General features: G+C 43.9%; 1 protein-coding gene across 1 annotated transcript in view; it reads right to left on the minus strand.

Moving 5' to 3' along the window:
- Nucleotides 1-7,500, minus strand: part of LOC113429855 (active breakpoint cluster region-related protein-like) — a 96,190-nt gene that overhangs the window by 798 nt on the left and 87,892 nt on the right. The window lies entirely within an intron of this gene.

Below are 7,500 nucleotides of genomic sequence, written 5' to 3' on the forward strand. Positions count from 1 at the left end.
GGAGAATGGAGAGGGGAGAGAACGAAAGGAGAAATGAGGAGAGAGAGCAGAGGGGAGAGGGGGAGAAAAGACAGGGAGAGAAATGAGAGAACGAATGAGAGAGAGAGAGAGAGAGATGAGAGGAGAGAGAATGAGAGGGGAGAGAGAGAATTGAGAGGGAGAGTGAGAGGGGGGGAGAGGGAGAGGAGAACAGACAGGAGAGAAATGAGAGAGAGAAATCAAGAGGGGGGGAAAAGAGAACATGAGAGGGGGGAAAAGAATGAGCAGAGAGAGAGGAGAGAGAGAGAGGAAGTGAGACATGAGAGAGCGAATGACAGAGAGAGAGAACGAAAGAAAGAGGGAGAGAGAGAATGAGAGAATGAATGAGAAAGAGAGAGAATGAGAGAGAATGAGGAGAGACAAGAGAACGAGAGAACGGAAAGAAAGAGGGGAGAATGATGAAAGAAGGATCAAAAATGAGAGGAGAATGGGAGAGGGAGAGAAATGAGAGGGGAGAGATAACGAGAGAGAGAAAGGGAGAGAGGGAGGAAATGGGACAGGGAGAAACGAGAGAGCTGAATGAGAGAGAGGGATAGAACGAGAGAGAGAAAGAGAGAATGGAATATAGAATGAATGAGAAGAGAGAGAATGAGAGAGAGAATGAAAGAAAGAAAAGAGAAAAAGAAAGAATGGAGAGAATGAGTCAAGGGGAGACGGGGATGGGCAGGTGGTGGCGTCCCATCCCTCTGGGGGGGAGGGTCCTCATCCGCCTCGTGTTGCCCCTTCAAATCCCAAGGGCCGGAAATTTAGGGAGGGGTCTTTAGGGAAGCCTGCAACTGCCCAACCCAGAATTCCAACGGGCTGGGGGGGCTGGGCGATGCAAAGATCAGGCAGGCAGCCGAGCGAGAGGTCACGTTTATATCCCAATATTATTTCAAGAGAAAATATCTACAGACTCCCAACTCTCGTGGGTCTACAGTTGTGGACATTGCACAGAGTTAAAGCTATACATCTGCTCCTGGGCTCTTATATAGGGAGTCCCCGCCACGACCACATCCAAGCTCATATTTTTCTCTCGTCGCTAGTTGGTGAAGGTTATGCAAGGAATCTCGTGCGCTATACACAACCTCTTGCTCCCGTCGCTTAGGAATCTGTCTCCTCAGAAGAAAGTGAACTCACGTAGCCAGCCTTCCCACTTCGATCATTGCAATCGCCCGGGTTCAACGGATCGGCCACGCCTCAGATGCGAGGGCAATTGATTTCATACTTTTACTCCTGTCGTGTCCCGGGTCACATGTCCTCTTTCACCCTCTGACCAGTAAAACTGTCAACTAGCTGGACTCACTTAACCATCTGTGCGGACTAACTTAACAACATGCTAGTGATTCACTGATCAACCGCGCAAGAAAGCTGGTATGATGGGGCAAAAACCCACGAACAATTTCATTGTCTCACTTAGCAACGAATCCTTGGGTCTCACCTGGGGGTGGGGCTGGCTGAGGAATTTCGGGAGCTGAAGTCCACCCGCCGTATCTTTGAGATTTCAAGAAGACATTGGACCCCATCCGTCAGAAATGGTGTGTAGGTCTTCCGCTTGGGTGGCGGCTGACCTGACGACCCCTACTAGTCCCTTCCAAAACCTGATTATCTGATCTGATCTGACCTTTACTCAAAGCTTCACCACAGTGTAGCTCCTTCACTTGCCACAACACTTTGTTTAGTGACCGTTCGGGTTACAATGGCACGCAAAAAAGCTACTCACGACCGGTTTTTCCTTTTTACGACCGTATGCAGCATCTCCATTGTCACACTCATGATCAAAATTCAGACGCTAAACTGACCTCCACATTTATGATGGTTGTGATGCGTAACCTGTGCAGTGTAGTGGTCCCTTCTTACCTTCCCTGATGCTAGCAGCATAATCAAACGGAAGTCAGATCCACTTAACGACCTGCCATTTTTAATAATGGCAGTGATTCTCGAAGAATGCGGGCCAGAAAGGTGATGATAAATGGGACAAGAAATGTCTCACTTTAGACAACAGAAATTTCGGGCTCCATTGTGGTCGTAAGTCTGAGGATTAATTGATAACGGCCACCCATCATTCACATTTAACCACCATTAGCCGCATTCCCCAGGGTCACACGATGCAAAATCATCACCGGGCTCCATTTGGGCTGGTCATTTATGAATTCAGTTATAACGGCAATGAAAAATAGTGGCTTGGGACCTTTCTTCACCTTACGACCGCTGTAGTATGTAATGTTGCAAATGGTGGCTGGCTGAGGACTTCCTGGGAGTTGAAGTCCACTGGTCGTCATCTTCGCCAAAGTCAATACAGGTAGTCCTTCACTTACAACACTCTGTCTAGTGACCACTTGAAGTTATAACGGCACTGGAAAAAAGTGGCTTGGGAACCGCTTTTTCACACTTAATGACTGTTGTAGCAATGTAGCGCTTTTAAAATGGTGGCTGGCTGAGGGAATTCTGGGAGTTGAAGTCCACCGCTAGTATCTTCCTCTAAAGTCAATACAGGTAGTGCTTCTTACAACACTTGTCTAGTGACCGCTACAGAAGTTATAACGGCACTGAAAAAAAAGTGGCTTGGGACCGTTTTTTCACACTTAATGACCGTTGTGTAGCACGTAGCATTGTAAAATGGTGGCTGGCTGAGGAATTCTGGGAGTTGAAGTCCACCGGCCGTCAAGGAATCATAAATTGCCCATCCTTCCTCTAAAGGCAGGCTGACAAGCAGAACAAAGAGATGCGCCTCAAACATCTGCCTGGTTTTTCCCTCAACTGATGGTGATGTTGTCCAGGTCCGGGGGAGAGAGAAAGTTCTGGATTATCTCCAGATTATTCGGGGGGGGGTCCCAAAGGACCCTGAGTTTCTTCAGCAAATAAAACAGAGTTTTGCACTAGCGCCGCACCAAAAGCTGCTCACTTCTCCGCCATTCTGACGCTGGTTTCGTTGTTCCACATTGCAACAAACCCCGACAGGAACCCACAATTCCCAGGAGTCCTGCCCGCCCCCCAAAATTCACATGCCTGAATATCCATGTTCTTCCCTCCCGCCAGCGTGACTCATGCGTGGGGGATCAAAGCCGTGTTTCCCAGTAAACAGAGCTACCAACTTTCTAATACTGTACTCGCTCTTCGTCTCCAGACTCGCTTGGAGTTACTCATTCGGAGTAGGGAGGAAGTAGCTCGGTTCCTACTGGGAGGAAAATTGTCCTCCTGTTGCATTTTTCTGGATCGGCAGTTTGAATTTTCTGAACTTGCAGCTGAATTTTCTGAATTTTGCAGCTGTGTTTTTCTGAATGGGTAGCTGAGTTTGGTTTTTTTTTTTTGGAATTTACAGCTGGATTTTTCTGAAATTGAAGTTGGGTTTTCTGAATTTGCTGCTCCATTTTCCGAACTTCCCATTGCATTTTCTAAATCTGCAGCTGAATTTTCCAAATTTGCCGTTGCATTTTTTAAAATCAGCAATTGAGTATTTTGAATTTACAGCCGATTTTACCTGAATTCATGCTGGCTGAATTTCCTGAAATTTGCAATGGAATATTTTTGAATTTGCTGCTTTGAGTTTTCTGAATTTGGGAGTCATTCACTGAGTTTGCAGTTGAATTTCCTGAATTTGCCATTGAGTTTTCAGAATCTACAGCTGAATTTTCTGAATTTGCAGTTTGAATTTTCTGAATTTGCTGTTTGAATTTTCTGTACTTGCAAGATGGGGTTTAACCAGAAGAATCTGAACTGAACACATGTGTCAAACTGTAGAAATGGTGGTAGACTCTAGAAGAAACCCTCCCATACTACCACCCTTACAATACTAGACAACACAGTATCAACAGTAGAGACCTTCAAATTTCTAGGTTCTACTATATCACAAAACTAAATTGACTCCTCTAACATCAAAACATCATCCAAAAAGCACAACAAAGAAGGTTCTTCCTGCGCCAACTCAGGATGCTCAAACTGCCCAAAAGGAGCTGCTGATCCAGTTCTACAGAGGAATGATTGAGTCTGTCATCGGCACTCTATAACTGTCTGGTTGGGTTCTGCAACCCAACAGGACAGACACAGACTCCAGAGAGGAATTAGGACTGCAGAAAAACAATTAGTACCAACTTGCCTTCCATGGAGGACCTGTATATCCTGCATTAGCTAAAAAGAGGGCTGTGAAAATATTTACAGACCCTCACATCCCAGACATAAACTGTTTCAACTCCACCCTCAAAACGACTCTATAGAGCACTGCACACCAGAACAACTAGACACAAGGACAGTTTTTCCCAAACCCATCACTCTGCTAAACAAACAATTCCCTCAACATTGTCCAACTATTTACAAAGTGTACACTACTATTACTATTAATCTTCTCATCACTCCTTATCACCCATCCCTCCCACTTGTGATTGTTGGACTGTAACTTTGTCACTTGTATCCTTACGATTTTAGACTGTTTCCTAGTATGATTTGATTGTTGATTGTACCCTGTGACTATCATTAAGTGTTGACCCGATGATTCTTGACTCCTTGACTTAATGTCTTTTCTTTTATGTACACTGAGAGCATTTGCACAAGACAAATTTTTGTGTGTCCAATCACACTTGGCCAATAAAGAATTCTATTCTATTCTATTCTATTCTATTCTATTCTATTCTATTCTATTCTATTCTATTCTATTCTATTCTATTCTATTCTATTCTATTCTATTCTATTCCTAAAAGGAGTCTGTGGAAGGAGATTTCTGCACCAAAAACGCAGGCATTTGATAAAGTAATGAACAAGTCTGTTTTTATTATCACACCCACCCCAGGCTATAATAGAAATAATTCAGAACTGTATTATGCAAATCTGTTTCCAACAGGCTGCAGGGATGACAATTTTGAGAAAAGCATCAAGATGCAACAACACACAACCTCTCCTGATATGCGACACGTAATACCTTTTTCCACACAGGGCTGTTAGATTTTACATCAACAATTTGGCAAACGCTGCACAAAACAATGGCACAAAGCTGACATCCAGTCTCAAAACAAGACAAGCAAAACTCCAAATTTCAATAATCTGAATATTTCTATTTTTGGAAAATTTTGGCAAAAAAACGAGACCTTAACAGCACCATCACTGAGCCAGAGATGGCTGAACTCACACACACACACCAAAAGATTTCAGGCCGTCTGGTAAGAAAGTCTCAACCAGCATAGCAAGTTTTACAGGGCGCTCCCTGCTCAGTGACTGCCTCTGCTTAGCGACTGCTCGCAGTTACAGCGGGATGAAAAGTAATTTTGCAAGCAATCATTGCATGTGACTCTTCGCAGGCTCCATACAGGAAAGAAAAATGGAAGTCAGATGGTAAGCACAGTTGGAGTTTCATCTTAGTGACTGCTTTGCTTTAATGATGGCGCTGCTAGTGTTAGCATTCGGTCGCTAAACGCCGGACCACATCAAAGACATTACAATAATTAATAGATAAAAGCATTCAAAGTGGCCATGTTTGAAAGCCAATCTAAATCACGCAGCGGATCACCGCTGATTTGATTGGGGTGCCTGATATTTCTTAGACTCCATTTCAGGCAGTCCTCAGATTACTTACCCATCGAGCCCAAAGTTTCTGTGGCTGAGCGAGACGGTTGTTAAGTGAGTTTTGGCCCCATTTCATGTCGAACCTTTCTAGCCACAGTTGTTAAGTGAATCACTGCAGTTGTTAAGTGGCACAGCATGGTCACTAAGTGAATCGGGCTTCCTGTGGAATTTGCTCAACAGAAGGTTTCCAAAGGGGATTACATGCCCCCCAGAACGCTGTGACCATCGTAAAAATGAGTCAGCTGACAAGCTTTTGAATTTTGATCATGACATGGGATACTACAATGGTCGTAAGTGTGAAAAAGATTCCATAAGTCACATTTTCCAGTGCCGTTTGTAACTATGAACAGTCAGTAGAAGTTGTAAGGCAAGGATCTACTGGGCATACTATATGTAATTACATATGTGTGTGTGTGTGTGTGTGTGTGTGTGTGTGTATGTATATGTATGTATATGCATGTATGCATTTCATTATTGTCATTATTGTAGGACAATTAAATACAGTATAAATAAACACAAACATAAATTAACTCAAACAGAAACAGAGTATTTGAAACCTCATTTTATCTTCTGACCTGCCTCTGATTCACCCAGGTATCATCTCCTCTCCTCTCCTCCCCAGGATCTTCCTTGGCTAATCGGAGCAAATCTCTGGCAGTTGTCTCAGCGCGCAAATCACTGTTAGCAACCTGGATAAATACAGCCTTTTCCAAGAGAGGCCGTATTTAACCCACCTGCCCTGCCTTCAGAACGGAGCTTTGGAAGTCACAAAAGGAGGAATAACAAAAAGTCAAGGCAGTTTGGAAGGGACCTTGAGGTCATCTAGTCCAACCCCTGCTCAAGCAGGGAGACCCTATGCCATTTCGGACAAGTGGTTGTCCAGTCCTCATTAAAACTCTCCCACTGAATAATTGTTCTAGTTGTCTGGAAAATTCGGCATGTTGATCTCAGCACAGAATTCACCGGTCTCACCCCTTCTTCCCCTCTACACACAACCAGTTCACAATTGCACACTCCAGCTATGTGTGCAACTACTTTCAGACATAATTCCCGGCACTGAAAAAAAAAGTGACTTTATGAGTGCTTTTTTCACACTTACGCACCGCTGCGGTATCCCCATGTTTACGCATCAAAATTTAGACGCTTGGCATCTGACTCAGACTTACGACGGTTGCAGCATCCCGGGTCATGCCTGAGCAAGCAAAGTCAACGAGGAAGCCGGATTCACTGAACGACCGTGGGACTAACGCAACAACCGGGGCGATCAGCTTTAACGACCAGTGGCGAGAATGGTCGCAAAACAAGCCAACATTCACTGAACCGCTTCTCTCTCTTGCTTAGCAAATGGAAATTTCAGCCTGGATTGTGGTCGGAAGATGAGGGACAACCTGTACTCAGATACAAACTAAGCACCGCTTTGGACAATGTCTCGAATTCCTGCAGCAGCGCCGATATTGATATTTTGCATAACAAGGCTCGGCGCGAAGAGCGAGGACAAAACGCTAACAATGTTGCAAATTCATTTGCAGAGAACAAACAACACACCTGAGCATTTTTAAGGTCTGGCTCTAATCCTATTGGTAGACTTAATGGAACAATGATGATAAATATCAAGAACAAATTTCTCCACATATTTCTATCACACTTGCAAAAGTACATTTCTTAAACCCACACCGAAGGATGTGTTCTTGGTAGCAGTGAAGGACAGGGGTGTTCCAATTGTGTTCCCCAAACACCTTACAGGTGTCCCTAAGAAATTGCAAGTAATTTATTTATTCATTTAGGAGACTTATATGGCGCCTATATAAAAAACAATAAAACTAATAAAAGAATCATGTATAATAAAATAAAGGTAAAATAAAAACAATCCTCCACCCGCTTTCTCCGTGACAACATCATACGAGCCATTTAATGATCCTCAACTTAAGG

This window comes from Notechis scutatus, chromosome 1 (genome assembly GCF_049901735.1).
Source record: "Notechis scutatus isolate UNSWTSFEM ecotype Mainland chromosome 1, rNotScu1.2, whole genome shotgun sequence".
In the NCBI taxonomy this organism is placed as follows: Eukaryota; Metazoa; Chordata; class Lepidosauria; order Squamata; family Elapidae; genus Notechis; species Notechis scutatus.